Source organism: Bison bison, unplaced genomic scaffold, assembly GCF_000754665.1.
Source record: "Bison bison bison isolate TAMUID 2011002044 unplaced genomic scaffold, Bison_UMD1.0 scf7180017864473, whole genome shotgun sequence".
NCBI lineage: Eukaryota > Metazoa > Chordata > Mammalia > Artiodactyla > Bovidae > Bison > Bison bison.
In genome coordinates this window covers 1,280,125-1,305,912 of record NW_011495034.1, presented here as the reverse complement: position 1 = coordinate 1,305,912, position 25,788 = coordinate 1,280,125, and the positions used below count along the sequence as shown (strand labels likewise).

At 39.7% G+C, this 25,788-nt stretch overlaps 1 long non-coding RNA gene across 1 annotated transcript in view; it reads right to left on the bottom strand.

Moving 5' to 3' along the window:
• LOC105004203 overlaps positions 1-25,788 on the bottom strand; it is a 64,767-nt gene that overhangs the window by 12,025 nt on the left and 26,954 nt on the right. The window contains exon 2 of the long non-coding RNA XR_827188.1: positions 641-717. This is a non-coding gene — a long non-coding RNA (uncharacterized LOC105004203). The remainder of the gene's footprint in view (positions 1-640; positions 718-25,788) is intronic.

Sequence of the window (25,788 nt, the reverse complement as noted above, 5' to 3'; positions counted from 1 at the left end):
CTTAAAGAAAACATCCTAGGATGTGTATGATTGTGCTCTAATTACAGTTGAGGGCACAGTGGCATGTGATTGTGGTATAATAACTAAAGCCCTGGAGTGCCTTTTTATTCCATTAAAAATGACCTTAGCTTTGGATCACAGAGCTTTTGCATTGATTTGTCTCTTTTGTGGTTTCCTCTCCACAGGTCTGCTTCCCCATACAGGGTGATGCATTGAATTGTGACACATGGGAGTCAGTGAAATTAACTATCTTTCCCGTGAGAAATAATTCATCATTCAGCATTTGCTATTAACATGCCTCTGCTGGGAGTGAATGAAGTCACATGAAGAGTATGGAAGTGGTGGAGCAGATGGGAATTACATAAATATAATTTAGTGCTCATGATGGAGACAACAGTAATTTTCTCATCTGCAAACAGGAGGCATTTGGGCGGCAGAAAAGGAGATGTTGATACATTCAGTTGCTGTAAAAAGAAATGGCTCTAATTGCTTCTATGGAAATCATACCTATTTGAGGCTAATTTAAATTTTGTTTTCTGCCTGTCTCAATAGCGTATTCTAAAAGCTATGATTAATATTGGACCTGATCATGTCCTCTAGTAGGAAGACTGCCCCGATTTCTCTAGAATTGATAACGTACCTCTGCTCTCAGCACAGGCAGTGCGGGTCTCAGACCACTGCGCCTCTGGACTGGATTCTCGTTTGGGGGAGCAGGAGCTAGAAGGGGTGACATAAGCTGGGATCAGTCAAACCAGTTTAAAAAAATATCTATGAAGGGCTTCCTGCAAGCCAGATTTTGTGCATGCGATGGGGCCACAGCATAGATGAGAAAGCCCATGATGCGTATCTTCTCCAGCTTAGAAAGTATCCTTGAACCCAAGAGGACATGGGCCAAAGTGTCCACTGAAGTATTGTGTATAATAGAGAGAATTCAGAAGTGAGCCAAATGCGTATCAATTGAAGACTTGCAAAATAAACTATGTGATATCTACACAGTGGAAAACCATCCCAAATTTGTAAAGACTGAAGTAGATTTACACGTGGAAAGATATCTAGGGCCTCTGATGCTAGAGAATAACCAACTCTACAAAGTGATATATCCAGTAGGAAATGCTATGTAAGCACACAAAATACTTTATATTTTCCTCCTAATCATCAGATGCATACAAACAGCTCTGAAAAAATATTCTCCATAGAGGGTCCTCCTGTATGGTGGCAGGAGTGCTGTTCACACTGGAGACGGGTCATTTGGTGACAGTCTGGTACCCCTCTCTCATGGCCCTCCACCCACCTCATGACTCTGGTTAACTTTAGGGAGTGAAAGGGGACAGGATTAAAGGTAATTGTCAAAGGGAACTTTGGTATTATCTACAAAGTTTTAGTTCTTAAAGGCAATTATGTTAATAAAGTAAATGTATATTAAATGTTAATAATTCAATAGTAATGTGTAACTTCTGCTTTGGGGATGCCAATGATCCAGAGGAGAAACATGTGTGTAATTGGGGCTTCCCAGGTGGGGCAGCGGTAAGAATTTGCCTGCCAATGCAGGAGATGCAGGAGACGCAGGTTCAATTCCTGGGTTGGGAAGATCCCCTGGAGGAGGAAATGGCAACCCACTCTGGTATTCTTGCCTGGAGAATACCATGGATAGAGGAACCAGGCAGGCTACAGTCCAAAAGGTAGTAAAAGAGTTGGACATGACTGAGCATGCATGCTCTCTAACTCTAATAATGCTGATGCAAAACAAAGTGTGGTCCTTGCTTTCCTTGACAACTATTTGTGGTAGGGATATGGGAGGGGTGGCAGAGATCTGTCTCTCTGCTTCTTGGAGAAGTAGGGATTTAGTGAAAGTGTCCTCAGTGAAAGAAGACTTTCTACTCCACAGCCTTCTGGGCAGCTCTGGTAGTCTCACTAGCTGTCATCCATCAACCCAACCATGTCAGGAGACGTAATCCAGGGGACAAGAGGAAGGGTCTGGTGGAAGAGCCAGAGGACGGTTCTAGCCTGTACTCATTAGGAATGAAAGTAAAAGTTGCTCAGTCGTGTCTGACTCTTTGCAACCCCAAGGCCTATACAGTCCATGGAATTCTCCATGCCAGAATACTGGCAGGGGTAGCTGTTCCCTTCACCAAGGCATGTTCCCCACCTAGGGATCAAACCAGGTCTCCCACATGGCAGGTGGATTCTTTTTACCAGCTGAGCCACCAGGGAAGCCCATTAGGAATGGCTTATCTGCAATTAAATAAAATTAACCCTGGCTATCTAAAGCCAAGGAGAATGAATTGGTGGGTTATTAGAGGTTCACAGTGTCCACTGGAGGCTGGAGGACTAAACTTGAAAAATATAGACAGGAACTAAGCCCATGGAGGCAGGAGTTGGGGTGGTAATGATGCGGGAGAGTTCAAAATCTCTCATTCAGCAACAGCTGCCTGAACACGAATAAGATCTAGTAACCCCATCATCTTTGTCCTGGGTTGACTCTGATTGGTTCAGATTAGGTCACATTGGCTGTCAGAGAGGAGAAAGGGAGAAAACTGTCCTCAGCTAACACAGTGGATGATGGTATCCATAAATACAGTGCTAGGAGTGAGGGTCCCCCAAATAGGAATAGGGTGGGAAGGATGGAAAGTCCAGAGAGGCAGTGGTTACTAACTGGTTACTTAATAAGTACAAGGTGCTATTCTAAGCACTTAATATGGGCATTATTTAACTTAATAATTACAAACTCTGTCAGTTACATATTATCACTGCTATTATTCCTGTCACAGAGGGATTAAAAAACTTTCTCCAGATGGCAGATACGGACTTGGTGGTCTAGCTCCTAAGACTATATTTTTAATTATCTGCTACTGCAGATATCCACTCTCTGTCCCTTCCTTGCCTCCTGCCCCCCATCCCACTATTTCCCATAGGAATATGGAACATTTTAAAACATTGAATAGGAAATGTGTAAGACACATTATCCTTAGAGCAACCCAAAGGGTTTTCACAGCTGTAATCTCAGTTCTGCTTGTCACATCTCCAAATTTAGGGTGAGAAAATATTTTGATTATTTTTTCTATTGTTAAAGGAAGCAATTATAAATTCTATGACTTGCCTAAATGCCCTCTTGATTGAGCACTAAATTGAGACAAGAACTCAGAACCACTCAACTATCATTCATCCCTATTGTCAGAAAATAATAACTTCCTCCTTCAGTGAAGTTTCTAAAGCCAGTCCTCATTTTAAAATAGACTCTATAAACCACGCATCAGGTTAATTCATTAATCTTCCTTGTTTAAAACTATCCAGGGGTTCCCATCACATTTAGAATACAAACTTAACTCCTACTCAGGGCTATGAGCATTACAGGAGGGTCCCTGCCTCTGGGCCTCATCTCTTTCCACTCTTTCCCATGTTCTTTGTCTTCCTCTTATTTCCAAATATTCCAGACTAGCTCCTACCTTAGGACTTGAATCACTGTTTCTTCTGCTAAGATCCTCTAGAGAAGGGAATGGCAAACCACTCCAGTACTCTTGCCTGGAAAACCCCATGGACAGAGGAGCCTGGGGGGTTACAGTCTGCAGGGTCTCAAAGAGTCAGACATGACTGAACACATGACACGTATCATCATATCCCTCTGCTAGGAATGCTCCTGGCCTACTCTTCACATGGCTGACTTCTTGCCCTTCAGCTCTCAACTTAAACTACATCTGGAAGACAACTTTCCTGACTAATCCTGAACTAAAGTAACCCTATCTCCTAATCCCTCCTCCCTGTGTTAATCTCCTGACTGATAGCATTTATTAGCCTGAGATTTTCTTTTTTATCTATCAGCTTATTCTTGAATGATGGAGTCTCTTCTCCATGAATGTAAAGTCCCAGAGGGCACCAATCCTGTCTGTCCTATATATGACCATCTTTCCTGGTGGCTCAGAGGTTAAAGCGTCTGCCTGCAATACGGGAGACCTGGGTTCAATCCTGGGTCGGGAAGATCCCCTGGAGAAGGAAATGGCAACCCACTCCAGTATTCTTGCCTGGAGAATCCCATGGACGGATAAGCCTGGTGGGCTACAGTCCACAGGGTTGCAAAGAGTTGGACACGACTGAGCGACTTCACTTTTCCTTTCCAGCCAGCACCCTCAAATGTATGTGGGATACAAGTGATCATAGAATAAATTTCCAGTCTTCCCAAAGATCCAGGTTTTCCCTTTACCTCCCAAAGGTCAAATAATTATCTGGATGGGCTTGGAAAAATTCCCCTACTTTTACAGTTTGAGAAGCTGGGAAAAAATTTAAAGTAACCTGCTTGAGTTCACAGCAAGTTTGCAGCAAACATGAACTGAAATCTGAGTGTTTTCCATTCCCTAACAGAGCTCTACTCAGCTCCCTGGGCTGCCTACACTCTCAATGAGGAGCAGAGGTGACCTTTGATTTATAATCTCTGTGGCGTCATTATGAGAGGCAATGTGGATACACAGAGATGTTCCCTCTCTGGATAAGAATATCTTATCACTGGGATGGCTGGGCACCTGAACTTACGACAGCAACAAGTCTCTTTCAGCACTTCCCATGTACTATTTTAAGAGCTTATACTGTAGTAATCTACTCACTCCTCATACAACACCTATTAAGTAGATACTATCATCATCCCTATTTATAGACAGGAACAGAAGAATTTCTCAACTTCTGTTGAGAAACAGAAGTTAGGGAACTTGCCTAAGATTACATGGTTAGTAAAGTTATGGAGTAGGATGGTTCAGACTCAGGTATTCTACTCCAAAGTGCTTGGTTTTAACCCTGAGCACTGTTCTGCCTGCTCTGGCCATGAGGTACACTTTGTCCCCCCGAAACATCAAATCAGAGTTTCCATTGAGACAAAACAGTTAAGAACTCTAGGTGAACTGGGAAGCAAATAGGAATAAGTAGTGCTATTTTATCAGTGCAGTATTGGCAGAACTGTCTTGCTTTTCCAGGCTTTAATTTTCTTTGTACAATGGTCCTCCATAAATGGCAATGAAAGAAACAGAACAAACACCATTGAGTCACTAGCTTCCGAGGTACTGAGTGGTGCTTTTATTGATGGCAGGTGTGTACAGCTTCCTGGAACATGTTGTTTGTGAATAAAGATATCTTTCTGGCATTAAGAGAGTACAGAGTATGTGGATCCTGCTGGCCTGGGAGCATGACACAACTAAATAATTGATTAAAGAGGGATGGCTCCTCTGCCTCTCCTCGTGGGCCAGAGTGCTTCATTTAAGCTGCTCTCTGCAGGCGGAGATGGCAGCTGGACTACGGCATGGCTCCAGCAGAGTCACAAGCAAAGTAGCACAACAGCATCTCTCTCACCTCATTAGGAGCAAGCAGCCCCTTTAGGTCAAAAGCTCTCTGCTTCCTGACTGAATGGGGACAATTTCCTAGGCTGCAACTGTTGCCACATTCCCCTTCTCAATTCCATTAAGTTTGAGTTATTGACTTTCCATTCTGATTGCCACTGAATTTTTTTTTTTTAAATAAATCAGAGAGAGAGTCCAGAAGGACGTAGGATCTTGGATATAAAAATAAGTAAGCTGTCTTCAGAAAGATCAGAGGGCCAAAAGGGTATCTGGATGAAGTATTTCATTTGGTAACACAGTTTGCTGATGGCAGGGATGAGGTATCTTCCTTTACTCTTATTTTTTAAAAACCAGATAGGTGTGTAAGTTTTGGAATTTTCTAGCATACCTTTAACTGCTTTGATAGTGAAGTTTGGCCACAAAAGACGTGCTTATACTCCTTCACAGTCACATTTCAGATCGACTCTATTTAAAAGTGACAAACTAATTGTTTCTCTGATATTTTCTAAAGTAATATAGACCTATTGATACTCAAGGATGGATAGCTGGGCATGGTCGGGAATGGGTGGGTCAGAAAAGGGTTGTCATATCTGCTTGGGGTTGAACCTTCATGAAAACACTCCTCTTTCTATTATTGCATAGCTGAAACCCAGCATGGGGGTGCTTCCTGGGTAGCTCAGCTGGTAAAGAATCTGCCTGCAATTCAGGAGACCCCAGTTCAATTCCTGGGTCAGTAAGTTCTCCCGGAGAATTGGTAGCCTATCCCTAGGGAAGGGATAGGCTACCCACTCCAGTATTCTTGCCTGGAGAATCCCCACGGACTAGGCTACAGTCCATGGGGTCACAAGGAGTCGGACACGACTGGGTGACTAAGCATAGCATAGCACAAAACTCAGCTCACATATAGTAGGTAAACATCCAGTCTTTTCTTACGGAAATAGTTCTTAGTTTAAAAAATTATCATGAACAATTAACTGAATTACTGCTTTATAAGTTTATTAAGTTACATAGTTGCCCAATATTCCCAAACTAATTAGCAACTATACAAAATTCAAACTATTTTTTTCAACTCCATTTCCCCCAGCACCTCAATAACAAAACCACCGGCAAACTAATATTCACTGCAGGAAGCACACTTGAGAGACCATACAAATCTGCCCTTTGGACTGGACAAAAATGTTCTGGAAAGAGCAACTTTAAAATGGCTCAACCCAAATAGTAGAAATAACACAGAGTAGGATTTTAGAGACTCATATCTCCTTCTAATTAGCTGTCTGTCTTTTGGCAAATTGTTCAGACCCTCTGACCTTCATCTCTCTCAGCTTTAAACTGGGAATGCTAGCATGTGCTGTCTGCAAACCCCTTAAGGTTGCTGCAAGTATCAAAGTGATATTTGTAAATTAAAATATGCTCTCCAAATGCAGGATGTTATAGACCTTAAATAGCTAAGCTATGTATGTGTCAAAGTTTTGTCCTTGGGGTCTCATATTTCTCTAAGTGAAGCTATCTGATTTGTCTTTCAACATTTTTTAAATATCAGCCTGAGAATTAAGAAAATAAAAGTAAACAGACTTTTTGGATTTTTATTTCCAAATTCAACCTGAGAATTGAAATTTCTGGCACTGACTAAATACCACTTACGTCTGTCTAGTAGTGGTGTCAATCAAAATGGCAATATTCCAAGTCTGTTAGCGTCATCATTAACAGACTTTTCCTTACACTGCCAATCATAAAATTTATTGGTGCTTTAAAAGGAGTGAAAAAATGGCCATTTTCTTTTCCTGCTAAGGTTTCTGTATACTCAGTTCTGATTCTTTGAATTAAATATAAAGTAGCAGTGAATATTTTAATAAGATCTCTGCCTCAGAAAATATAAAACCATAAAAATATAGGCAACAGAATAATTTCTAGAGATTAAATGCAAATATGGGGTTAATTATTCTAGCAAAGCCAATTAAAAAATAAATACAAATATTTTGCTGCCTCCATAACTCATCTTCCCCAGAAAATATGAAGGTGAAAATCTCTGTGTGTCTCATTAAACCAATGCTTCAAGTTTCCATTTTCAATCCACTTAGAGAATCATAGAAATTCCAAATTTTCATATACAGAAACTGCAATCACGTGATCCATTGTCTTGATGTTTATGGTTGACTTTCCCCCACAAGAAAGTCAGACAGTTAAGAACATTAAAAATTGTCCTTCAGAGGGACTTCCCTGGTGGTTCAGTGGTTAAGACTCCATGCCTTCAATACAGGTGACAAGGGTTCAATCCCTGGTTGGAGAACTAAGATCCCACATGTTGCACAGTGTAGCCAAAAAAAAAAAAAAATTGTCCTCCAGAGAAGGTTCTGGTCTAATACTTCACTCTGTAAAGTGGTCAGGGAAGATCTCTAACACCTAAACAGAAATCTCTCTTGAAAGAAAGACTATTCCATAGGTGATGGACCCACAGAGATGCATATTATTATTCCTTGCAATGGTTCAGTGGAAAGAGACCTTGATCTGGATTCGGAAGAGAGGTTTGAGTTCCAGCACCAACCTAAAGGCTGAGTGGCCTCAGGCAATTCACTGAACTTCTCAAGACTCAGCTTCCTCCATCTGTGAGATATGAGTAATAACAGCTTAACTCAGTGTTGTTGAGAGAGTCAATTCAAACAGATCTGTGCATGTCCTTGCTAGACTGTGAAACGCTAATAAATGCACAGCAAATATCATTCCTGACGAGGTAATTCAAATTAAGTACTTGCTTTGATTTTCAAAATGATTTGGATGAAAACCAGTAAAGTATGAATACTTTCACCCTCATTTTGTGCAACAGAACTGGTCAGTTGTTCATTAGTCCTAATCAACTCCATATTTGGGAGATGTGCATTTAACTTTGAAACCTGCCTTCCAAGATACTATAAAGTGCCCCCCCTCCAGTTGCTTCCACCCTGAAATTATTGGCTTGTGCAACAAGCAGCAGAATGGCTTGTTCACATTACTGTATTCAGACAGTGTCAAGATATTGCACTTTTTTAATACCTCCTACTCTACTAGTTTTCCATACATCCATACCCCCTACTCCAGGCACGTCTATTTGCCTGCTACTCCATCACACCGCTTGCTGCTTCCTCTTCTATATTTTTAGGTTGTTTATTTCCTCTGGAACCTTCGTTTCTTTAGAACAAAGCATTACTCCTACCCGCTTTAAGATCCACCTCTTCGGTACAAACTTCCATGACTAAGTCTTGTTCTTCTTTGTTGACTCTGTTTTCAAGTTCACATTTAGAAAAGACTCATACAAGATCCCATATTTCTGCAGATGTTGATAGGGTTTTAGGATACTCCCTAATCTAAGACTGGGTCTGCATAATGACTGTGAGTGAAAAGTGAAAGTGTTAGTTGCTTCAGTTGTGTCTGACTCTTTGGGATCCCATGGACTGTAGCCCGCCAGTCTCCTCTGTCCATGGAATTCTTCAGACAAGGGTACTGGAGTGGGTTGTCATTCCCTTCTCCAGGGGATCTTCCTGACCCAGGGATTGAACCCATGTCTCTTGCACTACAGGCAGATTCTTTACTGTCTGAGCCACCAGGGAAGCCCGAATGACAGTGGATTCATTAAATAATTTCAGTCCTTTCATTGCAGCTTTTTAAAAAAACAAACCAAAAAAAAAAAACAACCCAACAATCAAAAACCCAGAAGTACAAAACTGGTTCATCCAGTTCCCATTTATGAAGAGAAACTGCTATGAATCAGATTAAAAGTGAAGGTCACTCCAACTTAATCTGTGTATGCATGAATGTGTATGTGTGCGCGTGTGTGTATGTGTGTGTGAGCATCTTAGTTGCTTAACTATTTAACTGCTTAATCAGTGGGGCAGAGATGAAATTCATTAGAGTGGAAATTGTAATCTGTGCTGCTGCTAATTTGCTGAGCCTCAGACAACCCAGTGCAGGCCAGTTCCTCTCCTGTAAAATGAGTGTGTCACACTGGCTAACCCATGAGTCCCTCCAAGTATCCATGATACACTGACAAGGGGAAATCAGTAATCTACCTACATCATATCATAGCTGAAAAATACCTTGCCATTCTCTGCCACACCACTTATAGTGAATTTAAAGTTGATTTACTTTATATAAATGTTATTGTATGAGATATAAAACAAATGAAGCAGAAAGAAGAGAATGAAAAATGTGCTTCTCTCTTGGTCATTTTCTCTGTGGGGGTATACTGTGGGCTGGCATAAGTCCAAATGTTACAGCTTGTTCCTTGTCTGGTGCCACTATAAACCTTGCAAAGGAGTGGAGCCCCCTCCATGATTAAGTTCTTGATGCCTAGTTGCTTACTGTCCTGCACCAGTCTGAGTCCCAGAGTCTCTTGGCCTATTATCTCCACTAATTAAAAAGGCTCTTCTATTCCACCAGGTGTTTTTGGCTCACTCTGACTTCTGGAGCTTTGGAAGGAAGCAGGAAACTATGTAGGTGGCCTCGCAACAGCTTCCAAAGTGAAGCTGGGTCTACCTGTCCCTAATGTCACAGTTCTAGGCAGCCTGACCCAGGGTTCCGGATCAGCAGGTGCAAAGAACAGAATCTTAAGTCTTAAATCTTAAAAGTCTTAAATCAAATCACTCTTTTTGGATAAAAGACTCTGACACGCCTGTGGGCAGCTGACGGATGACCTAGGGATTTTGAAAACTTCATAAAATTTCGAAGGCATCGAAGACAACTGATAATGCTAAGTCTTACACAGAGCAAATGCTTTGTAAATGTTATTGAATTACTAAATCAGATTGAATAAGGTTTTAAAGAAAGTTGTTTAAGAGCAGTGATGGTGAGCCAAAACTAGGAAGATAAAGTTTAATGGAAACAAGCATCAAGTCCTATTCTTAGGTTGATATTAATAATAAAAGGGCCTTATGTTTGTACAGATTTTTACAGACTGCAATCATTTACACATACTTATTCCATTTAATGCCTACCTCAAGATGCCATGTCCATATATTATCACTTTTTAATGAATAAGACAGTATAACCGTGATACAGACAGTACAAACAAACAACTTGCCCAAAGTCATACATCTAGTCATTTGCTGAATGAACTCAAGATCAGGACTTCTTATTTTAAGTTTTGGGCTCCTCCTAGGATGTATTAAAGTGCTTTTGCAGCTAAGGGACTATGTGTGTTCAGATAGAGGAAGTCTTGTCTCCATCAAAATATCTTTGGTGAGTAGCAATTTTAACTTGCCTTTATGGAAATACATCATACAGGAAAGACTAACAAACCTTTTGAACTGTATTGGTCAGGCCATATCTGGAACACACATTTGTTTCTGAGTATTGTATGGTAAGGTTTGAGATGTATAAAGAGTCATAAAAGAGAGAGCTGCCAGCAATTTGTTCTAGTAGTTAAAATTCTGAAAACTCTGCCTTACAAAGAGTAGTTGAATTTGAGATGTTCTGCCTGGAAAAAGGAATATTGGTGGTGGTGGTGGAGTGATAATGGAAGGGAAAGTGCAAATTCAAAAAACTGTCTCCAAAGCTCTGAGTGGCTGCTACATCAGAGGGATTAGCTGTGTTGCTCTAGAGGCCAGAATAGAACTGCTGAAGAGACATTATTGAGATCATTTTTTCAATTTGATTTAAATAAAAAATTAAAAAAAATTTTTAATTTATTTATTTTAATTAGAGGCTAACTACTTTACAATATTGTATTGGTTTTGCCATACATCAACATGAATCTGCCACGGGTGTACACGTGTTCCCAATCCTGAACCCCCTTCCAACCTCCCTCCCCATACCATCCCTCTTGGTCATCCCAGTGCACCAGCCCCAAGCATCCTGTATCCTGCATCAATACCTGGACTGGTGATTCGTTTCTTATATGATATTATACATGTTTCAATGCCATTCTCCCAAGTCATCTCCCCACTCCCTCGCCCACAGAGTCCAAAAGACTGTTCTATACATCTGTGTCTCTTTTGCTGTCTCGCATACAGGGTTATCGTTACCATCTTTCTAAATTCCATATATATGCATTAGTATACTGTATTGGTGTTTTTCTTTCTGGCTTACTTCACTCTGTATAATAGGCTCCAGTTTCATCCACCTCATTAGAACTGATTCAAATGTATTCTTTTTAATGGCTGAGTAATACTCCATTGTGTATATGTACCACTGCTTTCTTATCCATTCATCTGCTGATGGACATCTAGGTTGCTTCCATGTCCTGGCTATTATAAACAGTGCTGCGATGAACATTAGGGTACATGTGTCTCTTTCCCTTCTGGTTTCCTCAGTGTGTATACCCAGCAGTGGGATTGCTGAGTTGTATGGCAGTTCTATTTCCAGTTTTTTATGGAATCTCTACACTGTTCTCCATAGTGGCTGTACTAGTTTGCATTCCCACCAACAGTGTAAGAGGGTCCCCTTTTCTCCACATCCTCTCCAGCATTTATTGCTTGTAGACTTTTGGATTGCAGCCATTTTGACTGGTTTGAAATGGTACCTCATTGTGGTTTTGATTTGCATTTCTCTGATAATGAGTGATGTTGAGCATCTTTTCATGTGTTTGTTAGCCATCTGTATGTCTTCTTTGGAGAAATGTCTGTTTAGTTCTTTGGCCCATTTTTTAATTGGGTTGTTTATTTTTCTGGAATTGAGCTGTAGGAGTTGCTTGTATATTTTTGAGATTAGTTTGTCAGTTGCTTCATTTGCTATTATTTTCTCCCATTCTGAAGGCTGTCTTTTCACCTTGCTTGTAGTTTCTTTTGTTGTGCATAAGCTTTTAATTTTAATTAGATCCCATTTGTTTATTTTTGTTTTTATTTCCAATATTCTGGGATGTGGGTCATAGAGGATTCTGCTGTGATGTATGTCGGAGAGTGTTTTGCCTATGTTCTCCTCTAGGAGTTTTATAGTTTCTGGTCTTATGTTTAGATCTTTAATCCATTTTGAGTTTATTTTTGTGTATGGTGTTAGAAAGTGTTCCAGTTTCATTATTTTACAAGTGGTTGACCAGTTTTCCCAGCACCACTTGTTAAAGAGATTGTCTTTTCTCCATTGTATATTCTTGCCTCCTTTGTCAAAGATAAGGTGTCCATAGGTGTGTGGGTTTATCTCTGGGCTTTCTATTTTGTTCCATTGATCTATATTTCTGTCTTTGTGCCAGTACCATACTGTCTTGATGACTGTGGCTCTAGTAGAGCCTGAAGTCAGGAAGGTTGATTCCTCCAGTTCCATTCTTTTTTCTCAAGATTGACTTGGCTATTCGAGGTTTTTTTGTATTTCCATACAAATTGTGAAATTATTTGTTCTAGGTCTCTGAAAAATACCATTGGTAGCTTGATAGGGATTGAATTGAATCTATATATTGCTTTGGGTAGTATACTTATTTTCACTATATTGATTCTTCCGATCCATGAACATGGTGTATTTCTCCATCTATTAGTGTCCTCTTTGATTTCTTTCACCAGTGTTTTATAGTTTTCTATATATAGGTCTTTAGTTTCTTTAGGTAGATATATTCCTAAGTATTTTATTCTTTTCATTGCAATTGTGAATGGGATTGTTTCCTTAATTCCTCTTTCTATTTTCCTATTATTAGTGTATAGGAATGCAAGGGATTTCTGTGTGTTGATTTCATATCCTGTAACTTTAGTATACCAGAAAATTACTAGAGCTAATCAATTAATATAGTAAAGAAAAATTTTTTAAAACTTAAAGTTGCTCAGAAATTCAGTACATTTCCTTGTGAGGTGTAACTTGTAAATAATCAAGCAAACCTGAGTAGACCTATCGCTGTGGATGATATAATCATGATTTTGGCACTGGGGAGGAGGTTCAAATAAATGCTCTTTAAGTGATTTTTCCAGGCCTCTAAGATTCTATGGTTTTACCTTTCTCTAAAATAATTAAGCTTGAAATGAGGTCAAAAAACCATCTATTTTCATAACCTACATTTCTAATGGTACCTATGCTTCACTATCAGTGTTTCCTTATTACCCACAAACTGAGCTGCTTGAAATATATATCACGTGAATCAGGCCTATGGAGAGGCCTCCACATTGTCTAGTGCTCAGCTGGGAAGACTCCACAGCTGTGGGGAGAAGGTGGGGCAAACAAGACAAATGAAGGCTTGAGTCATCTACAACTGTGCTGTCCAGTATAGGAGGCACTCGCCCCATGTGGGTATCAACTACTTGAAATACATCTAGTCTGAAATGAATTGTGTTCTAAGTAAAACATGCACGCGCACACACACACACACACACAGAGCATACATACACACACTATTCCGAAGACTTAGTATGAATATAAAGAACTAAAACTGTCATTAATAAGGTGTATCTTGATTACATATAGAAATAATATTTGGATACTGGGTGAAATAAAATATATTAACTATATGAGTGTTGCTTGTTTCTTTTTAATTTTTAAAATGTGGCTAATACATGGACATCACCAGATGGTCAACACCGAAATCAGATTGATTATATTATTTGCAGCCAAAGATGAAGAAGCTCTATACAGTCAGCAAAAACAAGACCAGGAGTTGACTGTGGCTCAGACCATGAACTCCTTATTGCCAAATTCAGACTTAAATTGAAGAAAGTAGGGAAACCACTAGACCATTCAGGTATGACGTAAATCAAATCCCTTATGATTATACAGTGGAAGTGAGAAATAGATTTAAGGGCCTAGATCTGTTAGACAGAGTGCCTGATGAACTATGGAATGCGGTTCGTGACATTGTACAGGAGACAGGGATCAAGACCATTCCCATAGAAAAGAAATTCAAAAAAGCAAAATGGCTGTTTGGGAAGGCCTTACAAATAGCTGTGAAAAGAAGAGAAGCAAAAGGCAAAGGAGAAAAGGAAAGATATAAGCATCTGAATGCAGAGTTTCAAAGAATAGTGAGAAGAAATAAGAAAGCCTTCTTCAGTGATCAATGCAAAGAAATAGAGGAAAACAACAGAATGGGAAAGACTAGGGATCTATTCAAAAAAATCAGAGATACCAAAGGAATATTTCATGCAAAGATGAGCTCGATAAAGGACAGAAATGGTATGGACCTAACAGAAGCAGAAGATATTAAGAAGAGATGGCAAGAATACACAGAAGAACTGTACAAAAAAGATCTTCATGACCCAGATAATCATGATGGTGTGATCACTGACCTAGAGCCAGACATCCTGGAATGTGAAGTCAAGTGGGCCTTAGAAAGCATCACTACGAACAAAACTAGTGGAGGTAATGGAATTCCAGTTGAGCTATTTCAAATCCTGAAAGATGATGCTGTGAAAGTGCTGCACTCAATATGTCAGCAAATTTGGAAAACTCAGCAGTGGCCACAGGACTGGAAAAGGTCAGTTTTCATTCCAATCCCAAAGAAAGGCAATGCCAAAGAATGCTCAAACTACCGCACAATTGCACTCATCTCACACACTAGTAAAGTAATGCTCCAAATTCTCCAAGCCAGGCTTCAGCAATATGTGAACCATGAACTTCCTGATGTTCGAGCTGGTTTTAGAAAAGGCAGAGGAACCAGAGATCAAATTGCCAACATCTGCTGGATCATGGAAAAAGCAAGAGAGTTCCAGAAAAACATCTATTTCTGCTTTATTGACTATGCCAAAGCCTTTGACTGTGTGGATCACAGTAAACTGTGGAAAATTCCGAAAGAGATGGGAATACCAGACCACCTGATCTGCTGCTTGAGAAATTTGTATGCAGGTCAGGAAGCAACAGTTAGAACTGGACATGGAACAACAGACTGGTTCCAAATAGGGAAAGGAGTTCGTCAAGGCTGTATATTGTCACCCTGTTTATTTAACTTATATGCAGAGTACATTATGAGAAACGCTGGATTGGAAGAAACACAAGCTGAAATCAAGATTGCCGGGAGAAATATCAATAACCCCAGATATGCAGATAACACCACCCTTATGGCAGAAAGTGAAGAGGAACTCAAAAGCCTCTTGATGAAAGTGAAAGTGGAGAGTGAAAAAGTTGGCTTAAAGCTCAACATTCAGAAAACGAAGATCATGGCATCTGGTCCCACCACCTCATGGGAAATAGATAGGGAAACAGTGGAAACAGTGTCAGACTTTATTTTTCTGGGCTCCAAAATCAGTGCAGATGGTGACTGCAGCCATGAAATTAAAAGACGCTTACTCCTTGGAAGGAAAGTTATGACCAATCTAGATAGCATATTCAAAAGCAGGGACATTAGTTTGCCAACAAAGGTTCATCTAGTCAAGGCTATGGTTTTTCCTGTGGTCATGTATGGATGTGAGAGTTGGACTGTGAAGAAGGCTGCGTGCCGAAGAATTGATGCTTTTGAACTGTAGTGTTGGAGAAGACTCTGAGAATCCCTTGGACTGCAAGGAGATCCAACCAGTCCATTCTGAAGGAGATCAGCCCTGGGATTTCTTTGGAAGGAATGATGCTAAAGCTGAAACTCCAGTACTTTGGCCACCTCATGCAAAGAGTTGACTCGTTGGAAAAGACCCTGATGCTGGGAGGGATTGGCGGCAGGAGGAGAAGGGGACGACAGAGGCTGAGATGGCTGGATGGCATCACTGACTTGATGGACGTGAGTCTGAGTGAACTCTGGGAGTTGGTGATGGACAGGGAGGCCTGGCGTGCTGCGATTCATGGGGTCGCAAGAGTTGGACACAACTGAGCGACTGATCTGATCTGATCTGAATAGAAAACTTAAAATTTTATATGTAGTTTATACTCACTGGACATTGTGGATCTCACATGTATGGTTGTTAATGTTGGCTATTGACTGGCATCTCAACTGGGCGGTAGACTGGAGCACCTGCCTGTGGTCTCTTCACGTTGCTAGGGCTTCTATCTCACAATAGCTGAAAATTTTGTATGGCAACTGGAGGTTCCAAAGGTAAGCTTTCTAGTGTGCAAGGTGAAAGCTGCACTGGCTTTTTGACAACCATGAAAGTCACATGCAACACTTTTGCTGTGTTCGATTGGTTACCAGTAAATCATAAACCAGCATAGACACAAGATAAGGGGCACACTGCAGTAGGGCATGCTGACTGGGGCATACTATTGCAGCCTTTTTGAAAAACCTTCCACAGTTTGTTATGGGAATAGACCAATAGGCTTATAAAGTCTCCTTCAGACTTAAAGAGCCATTTCTGAAGTTTAAGAGGATAGATTATAGTTCTTCTGGAGAGATCTTCAAATCCTAAAATTAAGCAAATTTATTATGCTCAGGAATTGCATTAATAGCCATTATAAAAGGGGAATGTAGTTTTAAATTCAAATTATCCCTTAGGTGTTTAAAAAGCTGTCTACATGCTAAGGAAACAATTATAAATCCAGGCTGGTGGTCACAGAGTTGAATCACACATCACAGAATTTGGTTGTGTGACTCACACAGGTGTTTTGCTGTTGTAGTTTGTTTTCAGTTAACCGATAGAAGGATGTTCCTAATTTCTAAGAGGTACATGTTCAAAATGGACTGGCAAAATTTTTTCTTTTTTTCCAAATGTACTTAAATTTGTCTCAAGTCCTTTGAAAAATTAACAGTTTGTATAATGGATGTGAAGATATGTAGTGCGTGTTGACTTGAGGATAATGGGTGATTTGCAATAAGGCTTAAAGTATTTTATAATATGTAATTTATTTAATACATTATCCTAAATTTGTGGGCAGTGAAACTACTCAGAGCATGAAATGTCATGAATATTAAATCAACATGGGCTTTAGTCAAACAAGTGTAACCGGCCCAGAGAACACCTAATACCTATGGACTTCTGAAAATAAGTGACTGTTGATTTTTGTGGGCATGGTTTTTTCACAAGTAATAATAGGGAATTATCAATGTCAAGTTAGCCTAAATGTTCAGGTAGTTTTGTTCCTTCTGCATCTCCTCTTTAGAGTTTCAGTTATTCAGATTATTTGCACTTTGAAATTAACTTGTTAATATAAATTATTATTTTCATATATAATGATTTCATTATTTTTTAATCACTGAGCAATTAGCAGTGATTTAATTTTAATTTAACATTAACTAACCCTCAAAATATCAGTCTATAAGTCTATTCCTTTCTCCTGGGTTGTGTATGGAAAGCACTTTTTTTTTTTAAAGCACTTTTTGATACTCGACATCATAGACACTTTGATGGGCAGTGAATTAAACTGGGGAGTGGAAGTGGAGGAAACATAAAACAACAAGAGCAACAACAGCAACATACAAAACCAAAAGTAAAAAACAAATAAGCCTGCATTATTCCTGAAAGTTACCACACTTTCACACTGCTTTTTATTCTCGCTGGTATTTTATTTCTCTTCATACAGAAACCAGAACACACTGAAAGATTTCCCTCTTCCTCCAGAAAAGTGGCCAGAGTCATGTGTTTGAAAAACACACTGAAATGGGCTGGATTTTATTGCACATAGAAGACGTTCATCTCCACTCCTAACATTTGCTTTCTAAATAACAAAGGCTCTTGAAATGAATCATGAAACTAAAAATAGATTCCAGTACTTTTCAAAAGGATTTTCACTTATAAGAAAAAGTTTTTGACCTGTGGAACATTTTACTTCATTCCTTTTTCTTATACAAATAAGAAAGATCAACAGGCAGCATAGAATACCAATGTTTTCAACTTAGTATTATAGACAGATATGATACTATCCAGTGAATTGAAGAGAAGCTACATCAAATAACCTGAAGCAAAACTAAACAAAAGTAATTCAGGCATCAAGTTATTTAAATTAATTAATAAATGTATAATGCTATTAAAGTAAAGGTTAATAGCATGGGTTTGGGTTATATATGAGTGTTAGTCACTCAGTTGTATTCAACTCTTTGTGATCCCATGGACTGTCACCTGCCAGGCTCCTCTGTCTGTGGAATTCTCCAGGCAAGAATATTGGAGTAGATTGCCATTTTCTTCTCCAGGGGATATTCCTGACCCAGGGATTGAACCTGGGTCTCCTGTATTGCAGGCAGATTCAGTACCATCTGAGCCACCAGGGAGGCTCCAGGGTCATATATACCTTGGTCATATAAGTTTTCTCATCTATAAATGGATGCAAAACTACTAGAATTTGGGGGATGATTAAATAAGAAAACATAAATCAATGGCTTACACAACACATAGTGAGATTTCACTGTTGTTATTTTTTAGAATATAGTAGAATATCAACAATGGAGAAGGAAATGGCAACCCATTCCAGTATTCTTGCCTGGAGAATCCTACGGACAGAGGAGCCCGGTGGGCTGCCATCTGTGGGGTCGCACAGAGTCAGACATGACTGAAGCAACTTAGCAGCTGCAGCAGCAGAATATCAACAGAGGAATGTACTCCAATATAATAATTGCCATATATGACATGCCCACAGTTAGTATCATACTCAATGGTAAACTGAAAGCTTTTCTTTTCAGATCAGGAACAATACAAGGATGCCCACTCTCATCACTTTCATTCAACAAAATACTAGAAATCCTAGTCAGAGCAAACTGGCAGGAAAAAAGATATAGAAAGTATCCAAGTCATAAAGAAAGAAGTAAAACTGTCTCTATTGTAAATGACATTATTTATAGAAAACCCTAAAGACTCCACCAAAAAACCATTAGAACAAAAATTTAGTAGTTTCAGGATGCAAAATCAATATATAAAAATCTGTTGCATTTCTATATACCAATAAGGGACTATCAGAAAGAGAAATTAAGAAAACAATCCCATTTTCAATTGCATAAAAAATAATAAAATATCTATGATAAATTTCCCAAGGAGGTAAAAGCTCTGTACAATGAAAGCAATAAAAGATTAATGAAAGAATCTGAAAAAGACACAATAAAAGGAAATATATTTCATGCTCATGGATTGGAAGAATTAATATTGTTAAGCTGTCCATATTTCTGAAAGCAATCTACAGATTCAGTGCAATTCCTGTTGAAATTCCAATGCCATTTTCCACAAAAATTAAACACACACACACACACACACACACACACACATATACACAATACTGAAATTTGTATGGAACCAGAAAAGATCCAGAAGATCCAAAGCAATCTTGAGTGAAAAGACAAAGCTGGGAGTACCCTATGTGCTGATTTAAAACTAGCTACAAGGTCACAGTAATCAAGAGTATGATATTGGTATTAAAAACTGACACATTGATCAATGGAACAAAATAGAAAGCCCAAAAAATAAGCCTATGCATACATGGTCATTTAATTTTTGACAAAGGAACCAAGAATTTACAATGGAAAGGACAATATCTTCAATAACTAGTGCTGGGAAAACCAGACAAGCCACATGCAAAAGAATGAAACTGGACTACTATCTTACAGCAACACAAAAACCAACTTAAAATGGTTAAATACTTGAATTTAACACCTGAAACATATGACTCCTAGAACAAAAACATAGAGGGTAAGTTCCTTGACATCAGTTTTGGCAATGATTTTCTGGATATGACACCAAAACGAACACAATAGGAGCAAAAATCAGTACAGAGTAAAACACTTCTTCTTTTCAAATAAAACTGTCAACAAAATGAAAATGCAACCTAAAGAATGGGAGAAAATATTTGCCAATCATGTATCTGATAAAAGTTAATATCCAGAATACATAAGGAACTCAATTCAATAGCAAAAAAAACCCCCTAACAATTCAATTTAAAAATGGGCATAAGATCTAAATATGTTTTTACAAAAACACAAATATTCAAAAGGTATTTGAATACATGAAAAGGTGTTCACCATCACTGATCATCAGAAAAATGCAACTTGAAACCATCACCTTATATCCATCAGCATGGCTGTCATCAAAAACACAAAAGATAAGTGTTGGCAAGGATGTGGAGAAAAGGGAACCACTGAGTATAGTTGGTGGGAAAGATAAATTGATGCAGCCACTGTGGAAAACAGTATGGAGCTTCCTCAAAAAATTAAAAATAGAACTATCATATGATCCAGCAATTCCACTTCTGGGCATATATCCAAAGGCAATGAAAACAAGATCTTGAAGAGATATATGCAATCCCATGTTCACTGTAGCATTAATAACATTATAGAAACAACCTAAATGTCTATCTATAGGTGAATGGATAAAGAATATGTAATATATGTATTAACCAGCCATAAGAAAGAAAGAAATCCTGACATTTACAACATGGATGGACCTTAAAGGCATTATGCTTGTTAGACAAACACAAGTTAAAAAATAAAAAAGAAGAAGAAAGTCAGGTTCATATTTACAGAGAGTAGAAAGTCGTTGCCAGGGACTGTGGGGTGGGAAAAATAGGGAGAGGTTGATAAAAGTGTACAAAAATAAAATGAAATAATACAGTAGAGTAGAAGAGCCCTGAACTAAAAAATAGGAAGTTAGGAAACCCAAAATTTATTCCCAGATATGCCATTAACTGTATGATTATAGTCAAGTCTCTTAATTTATCAGTAAAATTAGATAGTTGGTTAGATGGTCCCTATCATTGTCAGCTTCAAAATTAAATGATTATGAATAAACAAGACAATTACCAACTCCTCTTTTCACACTATGTAGTACAGACCTAAATCTAAGGGCTGTTGGTTACAAAAGGATGCCTTTTTAAGTTGAATAAAATACTCCTGAGATAACTAACTATTCCATCTGTTTAGTCACTATCTGTAACAAAAGGCCAGGCAGGTAGTGTGGTAACTGAGTGTGTGCTCTGGGCCAGGAATGCCTGGTCTTCAATCCATACCTACTATTTATTAACTTTGTGACTTCGGGCATGTCAGTTTCCTTGCCTGAACAGCGGAAAGAAACCATAAGGGTATCTGACATAATGTTGTCATGTTGCTAATGTTGTGAGATGGAGCAGATTCACACATGAAAAGTACTTAGAACAGTATTTGGCAAGGATAAGAGCTCAATAAATATTGGCAATGTTTATTGCCTTAACATTTATTCCTTCTTCTATTTCTTTTCTGATTTCCTATTTATTAATGAGCTAACACACATTTCAAAAATTATAGTACATTTTAAAATGCTATATTAATATGCTATCATAATCTCTTAAAAATGTAGATGACAAAACAAAGGAGACAACCCTGGCCTAAATATTTCTTTAGATAGAATTAACCCAGCTGACTCAATGCTCTTCCCATTCCCTCAACTGAGTGAATTCTTTAGAAAGAACTGACCCAGTTGACTGACTTCTTTCCCCATTCCCTCAACTGAGTGACTGGAAGAACTTTGGTAAAACTGGAAGTGAAACTGGAAGGAAGGGGGCAGGGCACAGCCTTTAAAAGAATGACATAGCCATAGGACAGAACAACAACTGACTGGAGCCAACTAGGTCCAAGATGGCAGAATATTCACCCTCCAGTGGACCTTGAACCTCATTATATGCTCATTGTCATACATCAGCGTAAGCTAAGTGACACACCTACTAGCGCCATGACAGTTCAAAGGTCAAGAAGTCGCTGGTAGCTCAATTCCTGGAACTCTCCGCCTCTTCCCCCAAACAGTTGGAATAATCCTCCCACTCATTAGCCTACGAAATTACCCAGCCCATAAAAACTAACCAATCTTTCAGGGTTGGTTGCCTTCTGAGCTGGCCCACATTCTGTCTGCGAAGTCTGTTTCTCTCTAAATACATCCACTTCTTGCTTATCACTTTGTCTCTCACTGAATTCTTTCTGCGACGAGATAGGGAGGGGATATGTGTATACCCGAGCTTCCCTGGTGGCTCAGATGGTAAAGCGTCTGCCCGCAATGCGGGAGACCCAGGTTCGATCCCTGTGTTGGGAAGATCTCCTGGAGAAGGAAATGGCAACCCACTCCAGTATTCTTGCCTGGAGAATCCCACGGATGGAGGAGCCTGGTAGGCTACAGTCCATGGGGTCGCAAAGAGTCGGAAACAACTGAGCGACTTCACTTTCACTTTCATATGTATACCTATGGCTGATTCATGTGGAGGTTTGACAGAAAATAAAATTCTGTAAAGCAATTATCCTTAAATTAAAAAATAAATAAATTTAAAAAAAATTTAAAAAGAGAGAACATAAAGAAAAAAATAAATTTAAAAGAAGAGGATTAAAAAAAAAAAAAAGAACCTGAGCCTCATTACGGAGAAGGCAATGGCACCCCACTCCAGTACTCTTGCCTGGAAAATCCCCTGGGTGGAGGAGCCTGGTAGGCTGCAGTCCATGGGGTCGCCAAGAGTTGGACAGGACTGAGCAACTTCACTTTCACTTTTCACTTTCATGCATTGCAGAAGGAAATGGCAACCCACTCCAGTGTTCTTGCCTAGAGAATCCCAGGGACAGGGGAGCCTTATGGGCTGCCATCTATGGGGTCGCACAGAGTTGGACACAACTGAAGCGACTTAGCAGCAGCAGCAGTACCAGAGCCTCATTAAGTCTTGGGACCAGGTGCGTGATCTCAATTAAAACACCATGGGTTCAAACTCAATCTGGGTTTTGGCTGGGTTTGAGTCCCATTCTGAGTTACTTGGTTTCAAAAGTATAAAGTGTGGTATCTAGATTCACTGTCTAAAGCCTTTTCTGTTAGAAATCTCTAAGACAGCTCCACTCTCATCCAAAACTGGTGTAAACTCAGTATACTAACTTAAATTTTTATCACCTCTTACTGCTAATTGAGAGGATTTTTCTTCAAAATTAAAGGGTTTTGAGCATCATCTGAACAGGTGAGTGATGAGCAGCTCTAGGTGTTGAGTGTTTACTCAGGATATTATGCTCAACTTCCCAAAGATTCTCTCCTGTAATCTTCACAATTAACCTGTGAGGTGAGGGTCATTTCTCACATGCAAGAAAGACCCTAGCAAATAAGGAAAGGTAAAGCCAGGATTTTAAACTGGAATTTCAAATCTTTTACACAACAACAGATAGTTAAAGTGGGGTGGGGAGAGAGAAAGGAGGGAGGAAGAGAAGGAAGACACAAGGAATTTCCAGGAAGCTCTTCTGTCCTAGCATCCCCGTAAGTCTGATCCAGCATCCACTACCCGCTCTACAGTCTGCCTATCTGCCTTCAGTCCAGTCATTAGAGGGTCAAACTTCATTCTACTAGAGAGTATAGAAGATGTGGCTTTAGATAACCTGGTGGATTCTGTCCTGATCATTGGAATGTAAAGCACATTCTCACACAACATTTGAGAAGTCTGAAAGGTTCTTGCCACCTCTGATGTCCTAGAAGATCTATTTCAAATAATCACCAAATTGCTTTAATTATGGGGAATGGAGCCGGTATTTGCAAAAGAGAAGAACAAGCAAACTTCCTTGTGAAACACTTTAGGATCCTGCTACCTAGCTTATCTAGGTTAAATATCAGAATTGAGTCAAAACGGGAGGGCAGGTAGTAAAGAATCATGCCTGAGATGAAAGGTCAACTGGGAAGCTGGCCTTGAGGTTAAAGCTCTCCTTACAAAAGAGGTAAGGATGACATTGTTCTTACAGTAATTGAATTCACTCCATCTTTGCTGCTGCTGCCACGTCGCTTCAGTCGTGTCTGACTCTGTGCGACCCCATAGACGGCAGCCCACCAGGCTCCACTGTCCCTGGGACTCTCCAGGCAAGAACACTGGAGTGGGTTGCCATTTCCTTCTCCACACTCCATCTTTATCCTAGCCATATTGCTGCAGGGCATAGACTTTTGTCATTTCAGGTGCCCGAGGCTACTCTTTGTCCTATGGAGGGACCAAGTTTTCTCTATGCCTCCAGAATCTAAGCCAGTTAGCCCCAGAGTCCACTGGAAGGAATGAGATGCCAGAAGCTTAGGAATACTGTGGAAGCTGTTTTTTCTTTTTTTTAACTTTCTGGAATTTTTTTTTTAATTGAAGCATAGTTGATTTACAATATTGTATTAGTTTCAGGTATACAGCACCTGTATATGTATGTTGCTGTTGTTATTCAGTCGCTAAGTCATGTCTGACTCTTTGTGATCCCATGGACTGCAGCACGCCAGGCCTCCCTGTCCCTCACTCTCTCCCAGAGTTTGCCCAAGTTCATGTCCACTGAATTGGTGATCCCATCCAACCATCTCATCTTCTGTTGCTCTCTTCTCCTGCCTTCAATCTTTCCCAGCATCAGGGTCTTTTCCAATGAATCGGCTCTTTGCATCAGGTAGCCATTTGGAGCTTCAGTTCAGTTCAGTCGCTCAGTCGTGTCTGACTCTTTGCGACCCCATGAACCGCAGCATGCCAAGCCTCCTTGTCCATCACCAACTCCCGGAGTCCACCCAAACCCATGTCCATTGTGTCAGTGATGCCATCCAACCATCTCATCCTCTGTTGTCCCCTTCTACTCCTGCCCTCAGTCTTTCCCAGCATCAGGTCTTTTCAAATGAGTCAGCTCTTCGCATTAGGTAGCCAAAGTATTGGAGTTTCAGCTTCAACATAAGGCCTTCCAATGAACACCCAGGGCTGATCTCCTTTAGGATGGACTGGTTGGATCTCCTTGCAGTCCAAGGGACTCTTAAGTCTTCTCTAGCACCACAGTTGTAAGCATTAATTCTTTGGCGCTAGGTCTTCTTTATGGTCCACCTCTCACATCCTTACATGACTACTGGAAAGACTACAGCCTTGGCTATATGGACCTTTGTCAGCAAAGTGATGTCTTTGCTTTTTAATATATTGTCTAGGCTGGTCATAGCTTTCCTTCCAAGAAGCAAGCAAGTATATATACACATATGTTTCAGATTTTTTCCATTATAGGTTATTACAAGACATGAAGGGTAGTTCCCTGTGCCATACAGTAAATCCTTGTTGCCTATCTATTTTATATATGGTAGTCTGCATCTCTTAATCTCAAACTCCTAATTTATCCCTCCCCTCCTTTTCCTTTTGGTTACCATAAGTTTGTTTCTATGTCTGTGATTCTGTTTGTCTTGTAAACAAGTTCATTTGTATTACTTCTTTTTTAGATTCCACATGTAATTGATAGCATATGATATCTGTCTTTCTCTGTCTGATTTACTTCACTTAGTGTCATAATCTCTAGGTCCATCCACATAGAAGTTGTTCTTACAACTTGTCCTGCTGTCATTTCTTTGGCATGAGCTCATAGTAAAGATTTTTTTGACACATCCTAAACTGCTTCTGGAGGAGAGGCACATACATGAAAGTCAAAACTAAAAGCTCATTCTGACTATTTTAATTTATTTACATATTCATCCTTAGTGACCTAGTCTGACATGACACATCCCTCACTTGAAGGGTTTTGCAGCTCACAAAACCCTTGATAATCAGCCATCTGGCTCCAGTCTCTTCCTCACAATGTGACAAAGGAATAGATTTTTCTGAAGGGCTTGGCCTCTGCCTGGAGTGAGTGAGTCAGGAGCCCTGGCTCAACTTGACAGCTGTTTGGCCATAATCTGGCCTTGAATTCATCCTGTTACTTCTGTGAATAAGCCCCCCTTAGGCAGGCCCAGTAGGAGGATCATCTACCAGAACAAGGGTGAGCCATCTCAGGACACTGGAGCTTATCAGGCTGTGCATTTCT